Genomic DNA, 14,134 nt, shown 5'->3' with positions numbered 1-14,134 from the left:
GTCCCACTCTGTCACCCAGGTTGGAGTGCAGTGGCGCAATCTTGGCTCACTAGAACCTCCACCTCCTGGGTTCAAGCTATTCTCTTGCCTTAGCCTCCTGAGCAGCTGGGATTATAGGCGCACCACCATGCCCAGCTAATTTTTTTGTATTTTTAGTAGAGATGGGGTTTCACCATGTTGACCAGGCTGGTCTCGAACTACTGACCTCAGGTGATCTGCCCACCTTGGCCTCTCAGAGTGCTGGGATTACAGGCGTGAGCCCCCACGCTCAGCCACGTATTTTATTTTTACATGTTATCAGTTTTGGGAGGATTCCTTTTTCTTATTTTGGGATATTTCATATTAGCTAGAGCATAGTCTTTGTGAGGGTGACTATCTGTGTCAGGGAAGATGCTGGTAGAACCCACTTTATCCCATTGTGCTTTTTATAAGTGACCAAATGGTGATGACTTGTGAAAAAGTCTTTAGAGTTCGATAATTTCAGATCAGAAAACTTTGATATTTGAGTCTGAAGAAAGGTGGCTAGATAATACAGTGCTTTTATAGAACGATACCAAAATTAGAACTTGGAGCATTTGTGAGTGAGTGTCCAGAATATTACGCAGTAATTTGACTCAAGGAAATTATTCAGTGGCCGGGAGCAGTGGCTCACACCTATAATCCCAACACTTTGGGAAATCGAGGCAGGTAGATCACTTGAAGCCAGGAGTTTGAGACCAGACTGGGCAACATGGCAAAACCCCGTCTCTGCAAAAAATTAGCTCGGAATGATGGCTCATGTCTGTAGTCCCAGTTACCTGGGAGGCTGAGGCAGGAGGATCACCTGAGCCCAGGAAGTCAAGGCTGCAGGGAGCTGTGATCCTGCCACTGTGCTCCATCCTGGGCAACAGCAAGACCTTATCTCAAAAACAAACAAACAAAAAATTAAAATGGTTTTGCTAAATTGTAAGCTTTAATAATTATTTTCAGGTTCTGATTGTGTCATTCAGTTTATATGCAGTCCTTTTTTAGCTTTGTATCATTTGAGAATACAACATTTTGTTTATGCCCTCACATGAAATCATGACTAAAAACAGATTTTGGAATACATGTTACAGGCAAATTTTTAATTGTGAACATTGTTTTATGTTGCTAATTATATATTTTTAGATAAGTTTTGGTATTCTTTTTGTTTTAATTTAAGAAAAATATTTATTTTGAAATTAATAAACCCGTTACATGTAATATAAATAGTATTTTATGAAAATAACTTTTTCAAAACAAAAACATTGAGAAGAGCAAATTTCATATTTTTGCAAATGTGTCTTTTGATAGATGATAGCTGGATTCCACATCTGTTTTATTTATTTATTATTTTTTCTTTTTTTTTGAGACAGAGACTCACTCTGTCGCCCAGGTTGTAGTGCAGTGGTGTGATCTCAGCTCACTGCAACTGTTGCCTCCTAGGTGTAAGCGATTCTCCTGCCTCAGCCTCCCAAGTACCTGGGATTTCAGGTGCCCACCACCACACCCAGCTAATTTTTGTATTTTTAGTAGGAACAGGGTTTCACCATGTTGACCAGGCTGGTCTTCAACTCCTGACCTCAGGTGATCCACCTGCCTCAGCCTCCCAAAGTGCTGGGATTACAGGCATGAGCCACCATGCCTGGCCTCCACATCTGTTTTAATCTTTGAAGTGTATTATAACTTACAGTTCTCCCTGCTGGAAGGTAATGAAAAGATTGAGACTGGGTTGCCTGATGAGATATGTTGGGAACTTAGTAGTAATGTTGAAGATTAAAGGAGAACCTGGGGTTTTAGGTCTAATAAAGTAGATTCCTCCTCCTATTATTTAATTGGAATGAATTCTGAGGGGAATTTTGTAATTCCATGGACCTTTGTCTAGTTTTTCATATGCTCAAAAGTGTCTGAAGAAGTCATCTAATTTCCCCGTTTCTTCCTAACAGTCATCGTTCTAGATTGATAGTTGTTTGAATTTGACATCTTGAAGATTAAAAATTGTCTATCAGAAGATTGTATTTTGTCTTTCATATAACTTGTTTTATACATTTTTAGGTATACTTCATTGTTAATTATGTAGTTGATTCAGGGAAACTCTGCCATGAAAAATAGGGTAATTGGATTTCTCTTCTTCGAATTTCATTCTTTTGTCCTTCCTGGAAAACTTTTCCTGGTACACCCTCTGCTTCAGAATCAGAATAGATTCTACTTCTATTAAGTTTCAATGCATGCCTCTGTCATAACACTTATGCTGCATTTTGATTACCTACTAATATTTCTCACTAACTGCTAGACTATAACTACTTCAGGACTGGTCTGTGTCTATTCATTCTTGTATTTACAATACTTTGGGCATTCTGGCACATTTAAGGTACTCAGAAAGTGTTTATTCCACAGTTTATTAGTTTGCTTAGGCTGCCATGATGAAATGTCACAGATGGAGTGGCTTATACTACAAAACTTTACTTTCTCCTAGTTCTGTAGACTGTGAGTCCAATATCAAGATGTGAGCAGGTTTGGTTTTTCCTGAGGCCCGTCTTTTTAGTTTACAGATGACCCCTTGCTGTGTTCTCACAGTCTTTTTTTCTGTGTGTTTGCATCCTGATGTTGCTTTGTGTGTTTAAATTTCCCCTTCTTTTAAGGACTCTAGTCAGATTGGATTAGGACCCATTCATATGACTTCATCTAACATTAATTACCTCTTTAAAAGTCTTATCTCTAAATACAGACACATTTTGAGGTACTGGGTGTTAGGACTTCAGCATATGAATTTTGGGGAACACAAGTTCATAGCACATTGAAACTGACATTTGGCATATGTTCCAACTGAAGATAATGTCTTATGGTTCACTACCAAACTAAGGTTGTCAAAGTTGGGACCAAAGATTCCTAGCTTATATAAGAATAAGTGGCTTAATTTTAGTGTTCTTTTTTGTTTGCTTTTTTTTTTTTTTTTTTGAGATGGAGTCTCGCTGTGTCGCCCAGGTGGGAGTGCAGTGGCGCTATCTTGCCTCGCTGCAACCTCCACCTCCCAGGTTCAAGCAATTCTCCTGCCTCAGCCTTCTGAGTAGCTGGGATTACAGGCATGCATCACCACACCCAGCTGATTTTTGTATTTTCAGTAGAGACGGAGTTTCACTGTGTTGGCCAGGCTGGTCTCGAACTCCTGATGTCAGGTGGTCCACTCACCTAGTCCTCCCAAAGTGTTGGGATTACAGGCGTGAGCCACCACACCTGTCCTAGTGTTGTGTCTTAATTTCCACTTAGGTAATTGTAGTATTTGATGATTAAGACCCTTAGCCTTTAGGTTCTGTCTTAATTTCCACTTAGGTAATTGTAGTATTTGATGATTAAGACCCTTAGCCTTTAGGTTCTGTCTTAATTTCCACTTAGGTAATTGTAGTATTTGATCATTAAGACCCTTAGCCTTTAGGTTTTGTCTTAATTTCCACTTAGGTAATTGTAGTATTTAATGATTAAGACCCTTAGCCTTTAGGTTCTGTCTTAATTTCCACTTAGGTGATTGTAGTATTTGATGATTAAGATCCTTAGCCTTTAGTGCTTTGAAGTACTACTTATTTGTTCTCATTTAATAATAGGTTTTCTTTATGCTTTATGTCACAAAGAAACAGATAAAACACAGGTATACACACTTGGGCATATGTATGCTTTGTGTACATACTGACTATTAATGCATGATTGCTGAACATTTTAACACAAATGTGTTTATTTGGAAAATTACTACTGGTAATTTGAGAAGATGACATGGTTGGATAATTTTTCCATAGAAAAATTACCTATAATTTTTTGACTTACATATAATTTCTCAGTATATACAGACGTATGCCTTCTATCCCAGTGGAGCAACTGGATGGTTTTAGGCCATTTGTTTTCTCATGGTGGTTGCAGCTTTTTTTTTCTGTTTTTTTTTTTTTTTTTTTTGAGACAGAGTCTTGCTTTGTCACCTGGGTTGGAGTGCAATGGCGCAGTCTCGGCCCACTGCAACCTCCGCCCCCCAGGTTCAAGTGATTCTCCCACCTCAGCCCTCCCAAGTATCTGGGATTACAGGTGCCTGCCACATGCCTGGCTAATTTTTGTATTTTTAGTTGAGACAGGGTTTCACCGTGTTGGCTGGGCTGGTCTTGAACTCCTGACCTCAGGTGATCCACCCACCTTGGCTTCCCAAAGTGTTGAGATTATAGGCGTGAGCCACCATGCACGGTCTGGTTCCAGCTTTAGATTTTTGGAGATTGGCAGTAGTGAAAGAATGGATGGTGAAGTTGGAGAGCAGGGTAAGCTCCATAGTCACTCATTTCTCTCCTGCCTTTCCTAGGGATCGAGGGAACTTTGTAAATAATACCCTTGTTTTTTTAAAAAAGATTTTATTTTGCAGTAGTTTTACAAGAGTTCCCATATATTGCTCACTTAGTTTCCCTTATTGTTAACATCTTACCCATTGCACATTTGTCATGACTAGGAGACCAACATTGATACATCACTGTTAAATAAACTCCAGATAATATTTCAATGTAGACTCTGGTTTCACAGTTTCTCAGTCTTCCCTTACTTTTTGTGACTAACAGTTTTGTGGATTACCTGTCAAATATTTAATAGACCATCCCTCAATCTAGGTTAGCCGAATGTTTTTCTCATAGTTTGGGGTTTTGGGAAAGAATGCCATGGAGGTAAAGTGCCCTGCCTTTCTCATCACATTGTATCAGGAGTACATGGTGTCAACATGACTTAGCACTGATATGATTAATTGTGGTCACCTGGCTGAGTAGTGTTTGCCAGATTTCTCCAATATAGAGTTACTCTTTCCTTGCCTACTTGAGATTGGTGGGGGAAGGGTTGTTAAGCTTCAACTCCTGGACCAGGGAGTGTCTACATAAAGGTTTGGAATTCTTCTGTAAGGAAGAGTTATTTATATCAGTATGGATTCATGGATGTTCATTTTTTTTCTTTTTTTTTTTTTTTTTTTGGAGACAAAGTCTCACTCTGTTGCCCAGGCTGGAGTACAGTGGTGCTTTCTTGGCTCGCTGCAACCTCTGCCTCCCAGGTTCAAGTAATTCTTATGCGTCAGCGTCCTGAGTAGCTGGGATTACAGGCATGCGCCACCACACCCGTGTTAATTTTTGTGTTTTTTAGTGGAGACAGAGGTTTCACTATGTTGCCCAGGCTGGTCTTGACCTCCTGAGCTTAGGCAATCCGCCCGCCACGGCCTCCCAAAGTGCTAGGATTATAGGTGTGACCCACTGCCCCCAGCCTCATTTTAAAATTTTGGACTAGAACTGATACTACATTATTTATTTTGTTGCCAAAATTGTTCCAGCTTTGGCCTTTGGGAGCTCTTTCAGCTTGGCTCCAGTGTCCTGTTGGACATGCCCGTATTCTTTTGTGTGTTTCTTTACTTTCTGGCACTGCAAGATGCTCCAGGGTTATATTTTCAATGCCCTGGTGAAATCAGCTGTTTCACCAAGAGACCTTTGTTCCTTTTATTGGAGAATGGTATTACAAGTCAGAATCTGAGCGTTGGGCCTTAGTGCCCTTTTTATTTGACTCCTCAGTTCCTGTGCAGAATGCTTGGAGAGTTTGAATCTAGATATTTGGAGGAACAGTGAAGGGTAAAAATACCTGCTCTATCACATTTGTATCATAATACTTGGCAGTATCTATGTGTTGACTTTTCTGCTGTGGAATTATAGAAAACAGCTTTTCAAAAGCATTTTTCTGTTTCTTTAGAAGTTAGAAAGTTTCAAAAGGAATGTATACTTGTTGTAGGGGCAAGCACATAGGGGAAAGTTGTTAGAGTCTTCTGTTTTATTCTGAGCCTAAGAAAAAATGATCTTTCTTTGGATGCAGAAAGAAAGCATGTTATCAGGAAAACTGTCATGAACAAAGAGGTGTATTTGAAAAATTGTATTAACAGGAATTGCAGATTTTTTTTTTTTGGAGACAAGAGTCTTCCTCTATGGACCACCTGGAGTGCAGTGGTGCCATCATGGCTCACTGCAGCCCTGACCTCCTGGGCTCAAGCGATTCTCCTACCTCAGCCTCCTGAATAGCTGGGACAACATTTGTGTGCTACCACTCTCCCCTAATTTTTGTATTCTTTGTAGAGACAGAGTTTTACCATGTTGCCCAGGCTGGTCTCGTCCTGGCCTCAGGCCATCTGCCTGTCTTGGCCTCCCAAAGTGCTGGGGTAACACATGTGAGCCTGACCGCTGTGCCTTAACACCCAATTTCTTGTTATTTTAAAATTCTGTAGTTTGGCCTTTTTTATTTAGCCTTAGTTTTAGATCAGTACTTACTAGGACCAAAGTTGAATTTTTTTTATTCTGTTATTTTTCTTTATAATTTTCTCAAAAGGGAAATAAAGAATAAAAATATTATGGGTAAGATAGATGTCACCTATGTTTTCCTTACCATTTTGAAGGCTTTCTTTGCATACTAGCATATTAGAGATATTTCTCATGTTTTGTGTTTTGTATGTTTCTAAATTTTTATTCTTTTATCATTCTTATGAATTCATATATAGTTTTACAATAGTATTGAAATATTTTATATATTTTAATAAAAATGGAGATAATATTGTTAGTAACAATTGGCATGTTAATGTGGTAAAACTGCTAAAACTACTCTTTGTCCCCATCACTGCAAGAGCTTCCTCTGTAGTCTTTCAGACTTTCCCTCTAGTCTATTCCCTTCAGCTCCTCAGGTAAGTCTCCCTCAAACTAGGTTAAACAGAAACCTATACTCACTCTGATAATTTGACCCCAGCTTGTTCTCTCTACTAAAAAAAAAAAAAAAAAAAAAAAAAAAAATGAAAACAAGAACAAAAGAACCTACAGTCCCAAGCATTAGAGTATTTAGATGTTGCCATTTCTTGCCATGTCTCAGCATTGTTTGAAATGAATATTCTTCGCCCACTGTCATCTTGTGCATCCTTCATGGTTTGACTTGGATGCCACTTTATTTATGAAGCCATTATGAGTCCTTAATTGCCTCCTCCTTTTGTTCCTACAGAATGCTTTTATTTATAGCATGTTTATAATGTATTCTGGCTATTTATTTATTTATTTATGCGAGACAGGTTCTCATGCCCAGGCTGGAGTGCAGTGGCATGATCTTGGCCCACTGCAACCTCTGCCCCTGGGCTCAAGTGATCCTTCCACCTCAGTCTCCTGAGTAGCTGGGACTCCAGGTGCATGCCACCATGCCTGGATAACTTTTGTGTTTTTAGTAGAGATGGGATTTCGCCGTGTTTTGACCTCCTAGCTCGAGCAGTCTGCCCACCTTTGCCTCCCAAAATGTTAGGATTACAGGTGTGAGCCACTGCTCCTGATCAATTTTGTTCTTTTTATATATATATATATACACACATACGCACATATACACACACACACACACATATATATACACACACACACATATATATGTATACATTTTTTGAGATGGAATTTCGTTCTGTTGCCAGTCTGGAGTGCAATGGCATGATTTCGGCTCACTGCAACCTCCACCTCCGGGGTTCAAGCAATCTCCTGCCTCAGCCTCTCGAGTATCTGGGAGTACAAGCACGCACCACTACGCCCAGCTGATTTTTGTATTTTTAGTAGAGACAGGGTTTCACCATGTTGGCCAGGCTGGTCTCGATCTCTTGACTTCGTGATCTGCCCACCTTGGTCTAAATATTTTTATTCTATAATTCTGTCATACCAAATTGTGAGCTTCTTGAAGGATAGGACTCTGTATTTTCTCTCTCTGCCCACAGATCCAGCATATAAAGTAGTTATTCTGTGATTATTGAGTAATTGAGCATATACCATATCAGTCAACATTTTTCATCTTGCTGGGCCCACCATAATTTTGTTCTACCCTACCTGTTTAAAACAGTATTTCCTACCTGTCACAAGGATGTGCTTGCTGCTTCAGTGACATTGTTTTCTCCAAAGAGTTCGGTATAGCAGGGTTCCCCAACCCCTGGGCCACCGACTGGTACCCATCTGTGGCCTATTAGGAACTAGGCCACGTAGCAGTAGGTGAGTGGTGGATGAGTAGTGAAGCTTCATCTATATTTACAGCCACTCCCCATCACTCACATTACCACTTGAGTTCTGCCTCCTGTCAGATCAGCCACCGCATTCTTATAGAAGCGTGAACCCTGTTGTGAACTGCATATGTGAGGGATCTAGGTTGCATGCTCCTTATGAGATTCTAATGCCTGATGATCTGTCACTCTCTCTCATCATTGCCAGTTGGAACCATCTAGTTGCAGGAGAATAAGCTCAGGGCTCCCGCTGATTCTATATTATGGTGAATTGTATAATATATATTGCAATGTAATAATAGAAATAAAGTGCACAATAAATGTACTCGAATCATCTCAAACCACCCCCACTCATCCTCACCCTGGGTCCGTGGAAAAATTGTCTTCCACGAAACCGGTCCCTGGTGCCAAAAAGGCTGGAAACCACTGCTGTATAGGCCACAATAATTTTTATTTTTGTATTTTTAAGTTTGACCTTCTAGAGATGGTAAAGGCGTCATTCAGCGTATGTGACAATGCTTATTCATAAGAGAACGACCAAGCCATTTAATAGTATTGACAAAAAAATTAATAGTTAAGAATGTAGAATGTGCTGCTGTAAAGATTTAAGAGCTTATTTGGGAATATGGTTTAATTCTACATTTACCTGTTACAGATTGTTAAATTTTGAAGACATGTTGAAGCAGATATCCTTTCCATATATTTATAAAAACATCAATTGTCTTTAAGTTTGGCTTCTATCACTTTAAAAGAGAGAACTCTTCAGTTCCAATCTCCAAGGAAATCTGGAAGCCACTTAAAGTTCAGTTTTGGAAAATGGAAGTTGAAATAACAGAAATCTCTAAGAGTAGTTTGTAAGTTTGAAGCTTTGAAAGTTGACAGAATTATTACTTGAATTATCAAGAACAAAAGGTCCTGGAGGTTTATCTTACAGGTTTGTCACATTATTTGTTGAACTTTTTTTTTTTTTTTTTCTTTTTTTTGAGATAGAGTTTCGCTCTTGTTGCTCAGGCTGGAGTGCAGTGGCACAATCTCGGCTCTCTGCAACCTCACCTCCTGGGTTCAAGCGATTCTCCTGCTTCAGCCTCCCGAGTAGCTGGGGTTACAGTTGTCCGCCACCATGCCCAGCTAATTTTTTGTATTTTTAGTAGAGAGGGGGGGTTTCATCATGTTGGCCAGGCTGGTCTTGAACTCTTGACCTCAGGTGATCCACCTGCCTCGGCCTCCCAAAGCACTGGGATTATAGGTGTGACCCACCAGCCCGGCTTATTTGTTGAGCTCTTATAGACTACTTTCCATTAATGCAGCAATAATTATTACACTTTTAATGAAGAAAGATTTTGTGGAATGATTTGATAAATTAGCATTTTCGAGCATTCAAATTTATTTGTAAACACAGGTTCAAAAACAACATGCCTAGTATTGTAGACTAATATCAGTAACTAAAAATCAATTCTCACATTTGACAATTCCATTCAAGTCTGCTAACAGTCACTGCCATTTCTGAGTTTCTGCCCTATTCTGTCATTAAGGTGTCCAGGATTGGTGGTCATTTCTGGTCATTAAGAAATTTTATGCCTAGTCAAGATTCCTGTAAAAATTGTGCTTGCATATATTTGATTTGTTTGTGTAGAAATCTGTTGTCAACAAAGTTGTGTTCTAATGTAGTGAAAAATTTAAATATATTCTCATAATTTATTTCCTTAAAAAATCTTTAATTTCAAAATTGGTAAATGGTTACTTTTTAGAAAAAACAAACTATGTGTACAGAAACTTATAAAGGGTAAAAGACCTTAGCCCAGTGCTATAAATTTCTACCCTATTGTTTCACTCCCGGACTGTTAAGTGTGTATTTTTAAGTATTTTAAAAATACATATATTAATGTAAGTTGTTTCACAAAGAAGAATGCTATAATAGTAGACTTGTAGTCTGTTTAAAGAAAATGATCCGTACTTTCCATAACAGTTTGTACAAATCCTGCCTGATTTTAAAAGGCTGCTTAGCAGTTAATTTTGTGGAATACTTTTTTCTTTTAAAGAAGAAAAGGATGAAAAAAAGTTTGAGTTCAGCTTTTCCCTTTTGTTTCTGCCCTCTCACTTGTGCATGTAAGTGTACATTTGTTTATTTTTTTTGTTTTTTTTTTGAGACAGCGCCATGCTCCGTCCTCCAGGTTGGAGTGCAGTGGTAAGATCTCAGCTCACTGCAGCCTCTGCCTCCCAGGCTCAAGTAATCCTCCCACCTCAGCCACCCAAGTAGGTGAGACTTCAGGCACGTGTCACCACCCTGGCTAATTTTTTTTTTTTTTTTGTAGAGGCGAGGTTTCCTCATGTTGCCCAGGGTGGTTTTGAATCCCTGGGCTCAAGTGATTCACCTGCCTCGGCCTCACAAAGTGCTGGGATTACAGGTGTGATCCATTTATTTATTTTCTTCAATTAAGTTTTAATTATTTTAGAGTTCCACTGAACAAAATAATGAGAAACAAAATGCAAACAATATTAATTTGAATGGATCCTTAGGTGTATGTATTCAGGCCATTTGAAAAAATACAGTGTTTTTAAAGTCCTGATATGTCTGATGGTAGTGTTTGTTTTATAGTTTAAGAAAAAATTGGTTTTCTTCTGTTTTGTGATAGAGCCAATTTGGAGTCGTTGCTCATCCAGAAATGAGGTCTCTCGCTCTTTACTAAGATTATCTGTTACATTCTGTTTTACAGTTTTGTAGTGTTTTTCGTATAGGTTTATACACAGTTCTTGTCAGGCTTAATACCTTGGAATAACTATATAAGTATTTTTGTTGCTTTGGGGAAAGTGATCTTTTTTCCACTGCACTTTTAAACATGTTTTAAACATAAACTGGATATTTAAAAGTATTTAAGCCGGATGTGGTGGCTTATGCCTGTAATCCCAGCACTTTGGGAGACTGAGGTGGGTGGATCACCTGAGGTCAGGAGTTCGAGACCAGTCTGGCCAACGTGGTGAAACCCTGTCTTTACTAAAAATACAAAAGTTAGCCGGGTGTGGTGGTGTGTGCCTGTAGTCCCAGCTGCTTGGGAGGCTGAGGCAGGAGAATTGTTTGAACCTGGGAGATGGAGGTTGCAGTAAGTCGAGATCATGTCACTGCACTTCAGCCTGGGTGACAGAGTGAGACTCTGTCTCAAAAAACCCACAAAAAACATGAAAGTATTTATTGATAGGAAAATACAGCTACTGCATGCAGTGAAATGAGTTTAACGGATTTTTGAGTTTAGTTCTCTTAGATTTTATTTTATATATCATATAATTGTATATTTTGTGTTATATAAAATATAAATAATATATTTCATACATAAAATACTTTACATGTTAGATACATAAAATTTGTTAGATATAATATGCAAATATACTATATATTTTGTAAGATAATTCTATATATAAATATACAATATACATATATGTATATATATACATAAATATAATATATACTATGCATTATATATGGTGAAATATATACTATATAGAATATGCATTATATAGTAAATATGCATTATATATGGTATTATATAGTAATTAATTGGCAGTATCTTTATGTCTCATGTTTTATGTTTCATTATACATTTCAGGATCCAGGCTTCCTTACCAGAAATATTAGACACTTGTGCAGTATGCCCCTGTGACTTGTAGTGCTGCCACCCTACCAAAAAAGAACTGACTCCCAGATACTGTTCAGGCTTGTGAGGTTGGATACACCCTTCATTTTGCTATTGCCGGTGATGATAACAGAGTCATAGCTAGAGCAGTATACTCTATAACATATTGAACTTCACCCAGTTTGTATTGACAGGAGTTGTAAGTTGATGTTATATTTCTCTTTGATGACTAATATTTAAGGATTTCAGCATACTTTAACAAGACAGATGAGAAAATCATTAAGTTCATTGAGAAATTGAAACCTATTAATTGAGAGAGGTTTAACTTACCTGTTTCCAAAAGCAGAATATCTGATATTAGAGTTTAGGGGGCTGAAACATCCAGCTACCAAACTCCAGTCCACCATAATAGAGGAAAGTTTGTAGAATTCTTGGCTTTGATAGGTTTTATGCTAAAGAAATTTGGTCCTTTGTTTCTGTACTTCAAACTTTTGTGGGAACAGTTTTGTATGCCCTTCTCTTTTGTTGTTTTAATTTTAATTTTTTAAATTTCAGTAGGTTTTGGGGAACAAGTGGTGTTTGGTTACATGAATAAGTTCTTTAGTGGTGATTTCTGAGATTTTGGTGCACCCATCACCTGAGTCATGTATACTGTACCTAATGTGTAGTCTTTTATCCCTCACCTCACTTTCCACCCTTTCCCCCAAAGTCCATTGTATCATTCTTATGCCTCTGTGTCCTCATAGGTTAGATCCTAGATTTTATGCCCTGCCTTTTTTTGTTTGTTTGTTTGAGACGAAATCTTGCTCTGTTGCCCAGGCTGGAGTGCAGTGATGTGATCTCGACTCACTGCAAATTCCGCCTCCTAGGTTCGAGTGATTCTTCTGCCTCAGCCTCCCCAGTAGCTGGGATTACAGGTGGGTGCCACCACGCCTGGCTAATTTTTGTATTTTTAGTACAGACAGGGTTTTGTTTTGTTGACCAGGCTGATCTTGAACTCCTGACCTCAAGTGATTCACCTGCCTCCGCCTCCCGAAGTGCTGGGGTTATAGGCGTGAACCACCACGCCTGGCTTATGCCCTTCTGGGTCTCAAAGATTTCATTTATTTTTAGGTATAAGAGAAGGTCTTAAATGTTATGCCTTATGTATGTAACTGCTCCTTTAGGAAAGTAATTAATAACAGCCACTATGCCATGTGCTTTGTTAGGTACTCATGTTATGGAGAGTTATGGAATTTTATGAGGTGAGCACTATTATTATTCCAATTTTATAGACTAGAAACAGTTTTAGAGAGTAGTTTGGCCAAGATTACGTAGTGGCAGAGTCAATCAAGACTGTAACTCACTGATCCCTAGATGGAAAATCTACATCACTGTTTATCACTCAGTATCCATTGAATATTTCATTTTCCATAATGTTTTCACATGTTTCTTAGATTTACTGTAGCCTTTTGGTTATTACTATGCCTTCATTTTCTCTAGCTTCTTACAATTTTTTTTTTCTTTTGAGTCAGAGTTTCTCTTTGTCACCCAGGCTGAAGTATAGTGACGTGATCTCACCTCACTGCAACCTTGCCTCCCAGGTTCCAGCGATCCTGCCGCCTCAGCCTCCCGAGTAGCTGGAACTACAGGCACGTGCCACCATGCATGGCTAATTTTTGTATTTTTGGTTGAGATGGGGTTCACCATGTTGGCCAGACTGGTCTCGCACTCCTGACCTCAAGTGATTCCCCCGCCTTGGTCTCCCAAAGTGCTGGGATTGCAAGCATAAAATAAAAATATTTTATAAGACTAATTAACCTTGAAATTTTCCTCTTAGTGGTTTTGTCTGTTAGCTAGTTCTCTACCCTGTGTTTTGAGGTCTTTGTACTTAGAGGCGACAGAGAATTTTAACTTCATTCAGAGCAAGCCTTAGCTGAGATATTAAAATCATGTGAAAGTCTGTCTAAATGTAAGCATGGTTCCATCTTTGCTTCTCAGTTCCTCTTTACCTGTCAGAGGAGATAGTTATCCTAGACAGACCTCCCAAAAGATAACTTTGACTTCCAGAATCTGACAGTTCTATTCTACATTTAACTGTATTTTCATTCCTTTTTATAGCATGAGCAGTAATACCCAGACCAACATGGAATGGAGGATGTCCCTTAATCTCCTCAAATGGATATCCCTTGTGCAGTCCTCTTTTAGCAAGTCATTGTTTCTGTGGGTATCTGTTTAAGTTAAGGAGTATAGTGAACGTCTTTGGATTTAAGTTGTTTAACCTCTTCACACTCCATATAAATCATTCTTCCAGTGTCTTTTAAATGCAGCCAAAAGACTGACCAAAGTGACATTGGCAAATAATAGGAAACTTCTCATTATATCAGCATAGACACATCCAATAAGGAGATTGCCTGTTCTTCCTTCTCTCTACCTAGAGGGTGTCTAGGTTTTACTTTGGATCTGAGAAAAGTAAGGAGAA

At 38.7% G+C, this 14,134-nt stretch overlaps 1 protein-coding gene across 12 annotated transcripts in view; it reads left to right on the top strand.

Moving 5' to 3' along the window:
* RNF111 (ring finger protein 111) overlaps positions 1-14,134 on the top strand; it is a 121,193-nt gene that overhangs the window by 28,509 nt on the left and 78,550 nt on the right. For 2 of the 12 annotated variants that reach the window (XM_033189940.1, XM_033189946.1), the window contains exon 2: positions 12,796-12,798. The exons of the other annotated variants lie outside the window; for them this stretch is intronic. The gene's annotated coding sequence lies outside the window, so the exon portion shown is untranslated. The remainder of the gene's footprint in view (positions 1-12,795; positions 12,799-14,134) is intronic. 12 annotated transcript variants of the gene reach the window in all.

The sequence above is a fragment of the Trachypithecus francoisi genome, unplaced genomic scaffold (genome assembly GCF_009764315.1).
Source record: "Trachypithecus francoisi isolate TF-2019V2 unplaced genomic scaffold, Tfra_2.0 Lachesis_group3, whole genome shotgun sequence".
Taxonomy (NCBI): Eukaryota; Metazoa; Chordata; class Mammalia; order Primates; family Cercopithecidae; genus Trachypithecus; species Trachypithecus francoisi.
The sequence above is the reverse complement of the archived record's forward strand: the minus strand, read 5'-3'. Positions and strand labels throughout refer to the sequence as shown.